The sequence below is a fragment of the Phoenix dactylifera genome, chromosome 10, assembly GCF_051530095.1.
Source record: "Phoenix dactylifera cultivar Ajwa chromosome 10, Ajwa_hap1_PhDact_Kaust_v1.1, whole genome shotgun sequence".
NCBI lineage: Eukaryota > Viridiplantae > Streptophyta > Magnoliopsida > Arecales > Arecaceae > Phoenix > Phoenix dactylifera.
Window position 1 is genome coordinate 1,900,001 of NC_143199.1, and position 10,000 is coordinate 1,910,000.

Consider the following 10,000-nt stretch of genomic DNA (forward strand, 5'->3'; position numbering starts at 1 on the left):
GGGCGCTGCAGGCGCGCGGCAGGGCCTGCGGCAGGGCGGGGCAGGGCGCGCGGCAGGCGCGCGGCAGGGCGCGGCACGGGCGCCGAGGCGCGGCGCGCGGCAGGGCGCGGCAGGCGGCGCGGCAGGCGCGCGGCAGGCACGCGGCAGGCGCGCGGCAGGCGGCGCGGCAGGGCGCGCGGCAGGCGGCGCGGCAGGGCGCGCGGCAGGCGGCGCGGCAGGGCGCGCGGCAGGCGGCGCGGCAGGGCGCGCGGCAGGCGCGCGGCAGGCGCGCGGCAGGCGCGCGGCAGGCGCGCGGCAGGCGGCGCGGCAGGGCGCGCGGCAGGCGGCGCGGCAGGCGGCGCGCGCAGGCCGCTGTCGGGCGGGCGCGCGTGGGCGCGCAGGCGGCGCGCGCAGACGGCGCGCGCAGGCGCCTGTCGGGCGCGCGTGGGCGCGCGCAGGCGGGCGCGGGGCACGCGCAGGCGGGCGCGCCTGGGCGAGCGCGGACGGGCGCGTGCGGCGAGGTTCGGGCGGCCGAACCTCGCCCGGTAGCGGACGCGCGCGGGCGGGCGCGGCCAGCGCGCGGGCGGGCGCGGCCAGCGCGCGGGCGGGCGCGGCCAGCGCGCGGGCGGGCGCGCCCAGCGGGCGGACGGGCGCGGCCTGCGCGCGCGCGGCCTGGACGCGCGCGGCCAGGGCCTGGGCGCGCGCGGCCAGGGCCTGGGCGCGCGCTGGCGCTGCCTGGGCGCGCGCAGGCGCGCAGGGCCGCGGCCTGGGGGCTCACGGGCGCGTGCGGCGGGCATGCACGGGCGCGGCTTGTGTCGCGCATGGGTGTGCCGTGCCTTTGGCATGCTTGGCCTTGTCTTGGCCGACCTTGGACATGCTTGGCCAAGCATTGGGAGCCTTGGTTTGGCCAAGGCTTGGCCAAGTGCAAAGGAGGTTGGCCAAGGCTTGGCCAAGTGTAGGAAGGCTCGGCCGAGGCTTGGACATGTGCGCGGCATGCTTGGCCAAGGTTGGGCGTGCTTGGCCGAGGCTTGGCATTGATGGTATGGGCCCGGTGCGCGCGGGCGATGTCGGGCACGCGGCGGGCGCGGACGACCGCGGATGCATGCGGGCGAGCGCGGGCGTCGTCGGGCGCGCGGCGGGCCGAATGTCGGGGTGCTTGGCCAAGGTTTGGCCAAGTGTGAAGATGCTCGGCCGAGGCTTGGCCAAGCGTGAAGGGGCTTGGCCAAGGCTTGGCCGTCCCTCCAAACAAGTAGTTGGCTCGATCCTTGATCTTGGTCTTGGTAGGACCCTCCTTCGGTAGCTTCCGAGCCCGGACCTCTCCTTGGTGGTGGAATTTGATGGTGGTGTATGAGGGAGGTCCGCAACATTCCCCCTCCCTTGAAAACTATCCTTGTCCTCAAGGATAAAGTTTGAATACCATCGGGGGAATTCTTTGTGAGCATGATGTGGAAGTGGTGTTCATCCAAAATGGACAACACAACCTCCACATGTTCCTTGTGTTGCTCCATGGGTTGAGAAGGAACCAAAATATTATCAAAGGAAGTAAACTTTGTCAAGTAAGGCCAAGGTACCTCTTTTGTTGTAGCTTGAAGAATGGACGATCTTTGCAAGGCATGCAAAGGGGGCTCGGCCTCCTCCTCTTTTGAACTATTTCTGGCCTCATCATCATGTTCAAGCTCTTCCCTTTCTTCAATGACTTGTGGCTCTTCCTTTGGCAAGCTCTTGACTTCGTTGGGTTGGTCCCTTTTGCCATGTTCAACCTCTTCTTTGTCTTCGGAAGGAGTTTGCGGTTGCAAGGAAGAAGATGCATGCTTGTTGAATTTCTCTTCGATGCATGTTTGCACTATCTCTTCTTGCTTCTTCTTGATGATATGCTCATGGCTTGCCCCAAGCTTCAAACATGTTCGGGCCTCCTCTAACTCCCTTTTTATCATCTTTAATTGGCCCTCTCTCCACCTTCTTTCTCCATAGCCATGCTCCCCATGGCGGCTAGCATAGCTACTTGCTCCTTGAGCACTCCTATACTCTCCTCTTTTTTCTTCTTCTCTCCACCAACTCTCTTTCTTTTCTTCTCTTCTCTTTTCTTCTCTTTTCTTTTCTTCTCTTTTCTTTTCTTCTCTTTTCTTTTCTTCTCTTTTCCTTTCTTCTCGATCCTCCACTTGGCCCCGCCGAGAGGCGTGCGACCAATGTTCATTTCTCCTCACTTCTTTCTCTCTTTTTCTCTCTTCTTTTCTTCTTTCTTCTCTCACCCTCATATATTCATCTTTTCTCTCTCTTTCCTCCCTAGCCCTTAGATTCATTCCAATTTTGGCTAGGGTCTCATTTGCCCTCATCAAACAAGCCTCACTCTCCATTATGTTTACCATATTAACCCAAAATAAAATTTGAAATTTATTAGAGTTGTAGGCGTTACCTCTTAGGAGAGACCTCCCTCGGAAGTCTCTCAATGAAAGCACCATTGTTGGAGGGCGTCTCTCGGCCCCGAGCCGCCACACCAAGCCTCGCACCTTGGCTCCTTGCGGACGCCTTAGAATTGAAGAAACGCGGGCCGAACGGGTAACGCCGGTTGTGTGCCGAGCACTTAGTAACCAAGGAAATCAAGGCAAGGGGAGGGCCTACTGGCTGCAGCTTGGCCCGACCCTTGGCTTGAATGAAACAACCAAACAATGCAAGTATTTGTGGAGGAAAGATTAAGGTTGATTCTATTCCCAAAATGAAGCTACAAGCTTAATCTAGTGGAACTATGATGGGTTCTCACTAGCCCAAGTCCTTAGAGAAACTCTAGGACCGAATACATAGGGACAAAGCCCTCCCAAGCCCTTAGGCCGAAATACAAGTGAACTCCCAAGATGACAAAAAGATCCTTCAAAGACCCTCATTCCCTCCCATTTATAGTGCTCTCCAAGTGGCCCAAGAGTGGCCAAGGCATAGGGGTCTTCATGGCACAAGTAGGGCCAAAGGCTTGGCCAAGGCATGGCCAAGCCTTGGGCATAGGCTGCTGGCTGGGCTGGCCCTTGGCTGGCTGGGCTGTGGCCTTGGCAGGGGGCAGGCAGGCGGCTGGCAGGACCTGGGCACGGCTGGCAGGGCGCTGGCTGGTCGGCAGGGCCTGGCTGGGCGCTGGCTGGGCGTCTGGCACGGCAGGGCTGGCTGGCAGGGCGCCTGGGCGTGCGGCAGGGCCTCTGGGCGCGCGGCAGGGGCGCTGCAGGGGCGCTGGGGCGCGGCAGGGGTGCGGCAGGGCACTGCAGGCGCGCGGCAGGGCGCTGGCAGGGCGCGGCAGGGCGCTGGCAGGGCGCGGCACGGGCGCCGAGGCGCGGCGCGCGGCAGGGCGCGGCAGGCGGTGTGGCAGGCGCGCGGCAGGGCGCTGCAGGCGCGCGGCAGGGCCTGCGGCAGGGCGGGGCAGGGCGCGCGGCAGGCGCGCGGCAGGGCGCGGCACGGGCGCCGAGGCGCGGCGCGCGGCAGGGCGCGGCAGGCGGCGCGGCAGGCGCGCGGCAGGCGGCGCGGCAGGCGCGCGGCAGGCGGCGCGGCAGGGCGCGCGGCAGGCGGCGCGGCAGGGCGCGCGGCAGGCGGCGCGGCAGGGCGCGCGGCAGGCGGCGCGGCAGGGCGCGCGGCAGGCGCGCGGCAGGCGCGCGGCAGGCGGCGCGGCAGGGCGCGCGGCAGGCGGCGCGGCAGGCGGCGCGCGCAGGCCGCTGTCGGGCGGGCGCGCGTGGGCGCGCAGGCGGCGCGCGCAGACGGCGCGCGCAGGCGCCTGTCGGGCGCGCGTGGGCGCGCGCAGGCGGGCGCGGGGCACGCGCAGGCGGGCGCGCCTGGGCGAGCGCGGACGGGCGCGTGCGGCGAGGTTCGGGCGGCCGAACCTCGCCCGGTAGCGGACGCGCGCGGGCGGGCGCGGCCAGCGCGCGGGCGGGCGCGGCCAGCGCGCGGGCGGGCGCGGCCAGCGCGCGGGCGGGCGCGCCCAGCGGGCGGACGGGCGCGGCCTGCGCGCGCGCGGCCCTGGCCGCGCGCGCCCAGGCCCTGGGCGCGCGCAGGCGCGCAGGGCCGCGGCCTGGGGGCTCACGGGCGCGTGCGGCGGGCATGCACGGGCGCGGCTTGTGTCGCGCATGGGTGTGCCGTGCCTTTGGCATGCTTGGCCTTGTCTTGGCCGACCTTGGACATGCTTGGCCAAGCATTGGGAGCCTTGGTTTGGCCAAGGCTTGGCCAAGTGCAAAGGAGGTTGGCCAAGGCTTGGCCAAGTGTAGGAAGGCTCGGCCGAGGCTTGGACATGTGCGCGGCATGCTTGGCCAAGGTTGGGCGTGCTTGGCCGAGGCTTGGCATTGATGGTATGGGCCCGGTGCGCGCGGGCGATGTCGGGCACGCGGCGGGCGCGGACGACCGCGGATGCATGCGGGCGAGCGCGGGCGTCGTCGGGCGCGCGGCGGGCCGAATGTCGGGGTGCTTGGCCAAGGTTTGGCCAAGTGTGAAGATGCTCGGCCGAGGCTTGGCCAAGCGTGAAGGGGCTTGGCCAAGGCTTGGCCGTCCCTCCAAACAAGTAGTTGGCTCGATCCTTGATCTTGGTCTTGGTAGGACCCTCCTTCGGTAGCTTCCGAGCCCGGACCTCTCCTTGGTGGTGGAATTTGATGGTGGTGTATGAGGGAGGTCCGCAACACCGTGGCCTGGGCGCGGGCGCGCGCGGCCTGGGCGCGGCGCGGCCGGGGCCTGGGCGGGCGCGGCGCGGCCGGGGCCTGGGCGCGGCCGTGGCCTGGGCGCGGGCGCGCGCGCCAGGCGCGCAGCGCGGCCGTGGCCTGGGCGCGGGCGCGCGCGGCCGCGTGCGGCTGGGGCTCATGGGCGCGGCTTGGGCCGCGCATGGGCATGCCATGGCTTTGGCACGCTGGGCACCGTCTTGGCCGACCTTGGAGGCACTTGGCCAAGCATTGGAGGCCTTGGCTTGGCCTAGGCTTGGCCAAGTGTGAATGGGCTTGGCCTACTGCGAAGAGTCACGGCAAAGGTTCGACCGAAGCTCGCGGCGCCCCGGACGGAGCCGGGCCGCTCCCGCCTTTGCCGCGGCGCACGGGCGCCGCCGCCGTCCGGCCGTCGCGGCGGCCGCGCACGGCACTTCGGCTTCCTCCGTCGGCCCTCCCGGGACGCGCGACCCGTGCGACCGGGACGCGCATCCCGTGCGACCGGGACGCATGTCCGGGCGGTTCCCGTTTGCAACGCTCCTCGGTACTTTGGAACGCTTGGGGTGGGCTTTGGGCGGATGCCCCGCTGGGGTGGTAGGGAGGGGGGGCTGCTGCCGCCGCGGCGGGCCTTCCGCTCCACTCCGCACAAGCCCGCCGTGGGCACTCGCTGCGGGCGTGCCCGGCACCGTTCGTCCTCGAGGGATTCGGCCCGTCGGCTCGCTCGGATGGGCCACGCGCAGCGGGCCCACGACGGAGCCGGCACGCTCCTTCTGCTGGCGCGGCGCTCGGTCTACGCCTCCGGCCGGCCGTTGCGGCGGCCGTGCACGGCGCTTCGGATCGGTCGGCCCGTCGTCCCGTCCCTGACGAAGTTTTCGCGGCCGCGCGCGCGCGGAGTTGGATCGGCCTTACTTGGTCCGATCCTTCGCCCTCGCATGTTGCGTGGGCTCGGTCCCGTCCCGTTCGGTGAAATCTTTGTCCGCTCTGGTGCGTCCCTGTGGGTTCCTTTGTCAGTTTTGCGGGTTCGGCCGGGCCTTCCGTGCCGGCCCGTCGGCTCGCTCGGATGGGCCCCGCGGAGTTGGCCCACGACGGAGCCGGCACGCTCCTTCCGCTGGTGCGGCGCTCGGTCTATTCCTTCGGTCGGCCCTTGCGGCGGCCGTGCGCGGTGCTTCGGATCGGTCGGCCGGTCTTCCCGTCCCTCATGAAGTGTTCGCGGCCGCGCGCGCGCGGAGTTGGATCGGCCTTACTTGGTCCGATCCTTCGCCCTCGCATGTTCCGTGGGCTCGGTCCCGTCCTGTTCGGTGAAATCTTTGTCCGCTCTGGTGCGTCCCTGTGGGTTCCTTTGTCGGTTTTGCGGGTTCGGCCGGGCCTTCCGCGCCGGCCCGTCGGCTCGCTCGGATGGGCCCCGCGGAGTTGGCCCACGACGGAGCCGGCACGCTCCTTCCGCTGGTGCGGCTCTCGGTCTACGCCTCCAGCCGGCCCTTGTGGCGGCCGTGCGCGGCGCTTCGGTTCGGTCGGCCGGTCTTCCTGTCCCTCACGAAGTGCTCGCGGCCGCGCGCGCGCGGAGTTGGATCGGCCTTACTTGGTCCGATCCGTCGCCATCGCATGTTGCGTGGGCTCGGTCCCGTCTCGGTGAAATCTTGGGCCGCTTTGGTGCGTCCCTGTGGGTTCCTTTGTCGGTTTTGCGGGCTCGGCGCCGGGCCTTCCGCGCCGGTCCGTCGGCTCGCTCGGACGGACCGTGCGCAGGTGGTCCCCGACGGAGCCGGCACGCTCCTTCCGCTGGCGCGGCGCTCGGTCTATGCCTCCGGCCGGCCCTCGCGGCGGCCGTGCGCGGCGCTTCGGTTCGGTCGGCCGGTCGTCCCGTCCCTCACGAAGTTCCTGCGGCCGCGCGTGCGTGGAGCGGGATCGGCCTTACTTGGTCGGATCCGTCGCCCTCGCCTGTTGCGGGGGCTCGGTCCCGTCCCGTTCGGTGAAAGCTTTGCCCGCTCTGGTGCGTCCCCGTGGGTTCCTTTGTCGGTTTTGCGGCCTTGGCGGCGGGCCTTCCGTGTCGGCCCGTCGTGGGCCCGCTGCGCGTCCGTGCGCGGTGCTTCGGATCGGTCGGCCCGTCGTCTGGGTCCCTTACGAAGCTTTGCGCGACCGCTCCTTTGTCGCCGGTCCCCTGTTAGGGCTGACCGAGCCCTCCGTTCGCCCCCTGGCCCGTCGCATGGGCCCCCGGCGCCTCCGCGGCGCCCCACCGAAAACTGTCACGACGCGCATCCAGCGCCGACGAGGTCGCAGGTTACGTGCGGCAGCCGGGGGGCTAGGCCGAGCGGCGGCGGGCCCGCCCACGGACGGGCGCGGGGAGGAGCGCAGCCGGCACGCGGCGCGGAGCGGCGGCGGCATGCCGCCGGGCGGCCGTCGGCTCAACCGTGCCCGAGTCCCGCGGGCACCGCGTCGCCCGGCCGGCGCGAGCGGCGGCGGGCCCGCCCGCGGACGGGCGCGGGGAGGAGCGCAGCCGGCACGCGGCGCGGAGCGGCGGCGGCATGCCGCCGGGCGGCCGACGGCTCAACCATGCCCGAGTCCCGCGGGCACCGCGTCGCCCGGCCGGCGCGAGCGGCGGCGGGCCCGCCCGCGGACGGGCGCGGGGAGGAGCGCAGCCGGCACGCGGCGCGGAGCGGCGGCGGCATGCCGCCGGGCGGCCGACGGCTCAACCATGCCCGAGTCCCGCGGGCACCGCGTCGCCCGGCCGGCGCGAGCGCACGAGGGCGGGAGGCAACCGGGCGGCGCCTGCGGAACCGGATGCGACGGCCGGCGCGGCACGGCCCCGACGGGTCCGCACCGAAGACCAGCGCGGTGCGGATCGACCGCTGATGAGGTCAGAGGTTACGTGCGGCAGCCGGCCGGCTGGCCCGAGCGGCGGCCGGCACGCGACGGGGATCGAGCGGCCCCGACGGCTTGCAGCCGGGCGGCCGACGGCTAGGCCGTACCGGAGTCCCGCGGTCGTTCGGGCGAAGGGGCGCATGCTGCGGGAAAGGCCTGCGGCGGCGAACCGTCCGCCCGGCCGGCCAAGCCTTCCGCGGCGGCGCGCACGTGGCGGCGCGGCCGAGATGACCGAGCGAAGCCCCGGCGATGGGCGGCGCGCACGTGTCCGTGCGGCCGAGATGACCGAGCGAAGCCCGGGCGGCGCCCGCCGTGCGCCCTGCCGGATCGCGCCTTCCGCCGGCGCGCAACGCCGGTCCCGCGTTCCGGCCGCGGGAGAGGCCTGCGTCGGCGAACCGTCCGCCCCGCCGGCCGAACCTTCCGCGGCTGCGCGCACGTGTCCGTGCGGCCGAGATGACCGAGCGAAGCCCCGGCGACGGGCGGCGCCCGCCGTGCGCCCCGGCGGATTGCGCGGCCCGCCGGCGCGCAACGCCGGGCCCACGTTCCGGCTGCGGGAAAGGCCTGCGGCGGCGAACCGTCCGCCCCGCCGGCCGAACCTTGCGCGGCGGCGCTTACGTGTCCGTGCGGCAGAGATGACCGAGCAAGCTCCGGCGATGGGCGGCGCCCTCCGTGCGCCCCGCCGGATCGCGCTGGCCGGCGGCGCGCAACGCCGGACCCCCGATCCGCGTGCGAGCGGCGAGCGTCCGGGCGGGCCCCTTTCGCAACTTCCCTCGGTACTCTAAACACCCCTTGCCTCTCGGTCTTCCCCCCGACCCTCTCGGTATTTGCTCGGATATGTGCATGCATCGTCCCTCGTCGCCTTCGGTTATCCTCCCCGGGGTGGGCTTTGCGCCGACGCGCCAACGGGGTGGTAGGGGGGCTGCAGCCGCGGCCGCCGCGTTTCGCCATCCGCGCGTGCGCCGCCGGATCCGAGTGGAGGTCGCGGGCGACTCGTCGATGCTTGTACTAGGGGCGCATGCCGGCAGCCCCCCGCGGGGTGCGGGACCCCCGATCGGCGTGCGAGGGACGGGCGTCCGGGCGGGCCCCGTTTCCAACTTCCCTCGGAACATTAAAACCCCCCGACCCCCTCGGTCTTCGCTCCGGCCCTATCGCTATCGCTCGGATATGTGCATCCACCGTCCCTCGTTGCCTTCGGTTATCTACCCCAGGGTGGGCCTTGCGCCGATGCCCCGATGGGGTGGCAGGGGTGGGGCTGCCGCGGCCGGCGCGTTTCGGCATCCGCGCTTGGGGGCTCGGACCCGAGTGGAGGTCGCGGGCGGCTCGTCGATGCCTGCACCGGGAGCGCATGCCGGCAGCCCCCCGCGGGGCGCCGGACCCCCGATCGGCGTGCGATGGACGGGGGGAGGGGCGGGCCCGGTTTGCAAATTCCCTCGGTACTTTAAAATCTCACGGCCCTGTCGGTGCTCCCTCCGGCCCTATCGCCACTGCTCGGATATGTGCATCCACCGTCCCTCGTTGCCTTCGGTTATCTACCCCGCGGTGGGCTTTGCGCCGATGCCCCGATGGGGTGGCAAGGGGGCACGCTCTAGGCCGTGCCACGGGGCGCGGGCGCCGGCGCCGTACGTCCCTCGCGGCGGCCGTGAGCGGCACCTCGGCTTGCTCGGTCTGTCCTCCCGGGACGCGCGACCCGTGCGACCGGGACGCGCATCCCGTGCGACCGGGACGCGTGTCCGGGCCGTTCCCGTTTGCAACGCTCCTCGGTACTTTGGAACGCTTGGGGTGGGCTTTGGGCGGATGCCCCGCCGGGGTGGTAGGGAGGGGGGGCGGCTGCTGCCGCGGCGGGACTTCCGCTCCACTCCGCACAAGTCCGTCGCCTCACGGCGGGCGCGCCCGGCACCGTTCGTCCCCGAGGGAGCCGGCACGCGCCCGCCGAGGCCCCGGCGCATGGGCGCCGCCGCCGGCCGTCCGCGCGGCGGCCGTGCGCCGGCTTCCTCCGTCGGCCCTCCCGGGATGCGCGACCCGTGCGACCGGGACGCGCATCCCGTGAGACCGGGACGCGTGTCCGGGCCGTTCCCGTTTGCAACGCTCCTCGGTACTTTGGAACGCTTGGGGTGGGCCTTGGGCGGATGCCCCGCCGGGGTGGTAGGGAGGGGGGGCTGCTGCTGCCGCGGCGGGACTTCCGCTCCACTCCGCACAAGTCCGTCGCCTCGCGGCGGGCGCGCCCGGCACCGTTCGTCCCCGAGGGAGCCGGCACGCGCCCGCCGAGGCCCCGGCGCATGGGCGCCGCCGCCGGCCGTCCGCGCGGCGGCCGTGCGCCGGCTTCCTCCGTCGGCCCTCCCGGGATGCGCGACCCGTGCGACCGGGACGCGCATCCCGTGAGACCGGGATGCGTGTCCGGGCCGTTCCCGTTTGCAACGCTCCTCGGTACTTTGGAACGCTTGGGGTGGGCCTTGGGCGGATGCCCCGCCGGGGTGGTAGGGAGGGGGGGCTGCTGCTGCCGCGGCGGGACTTCC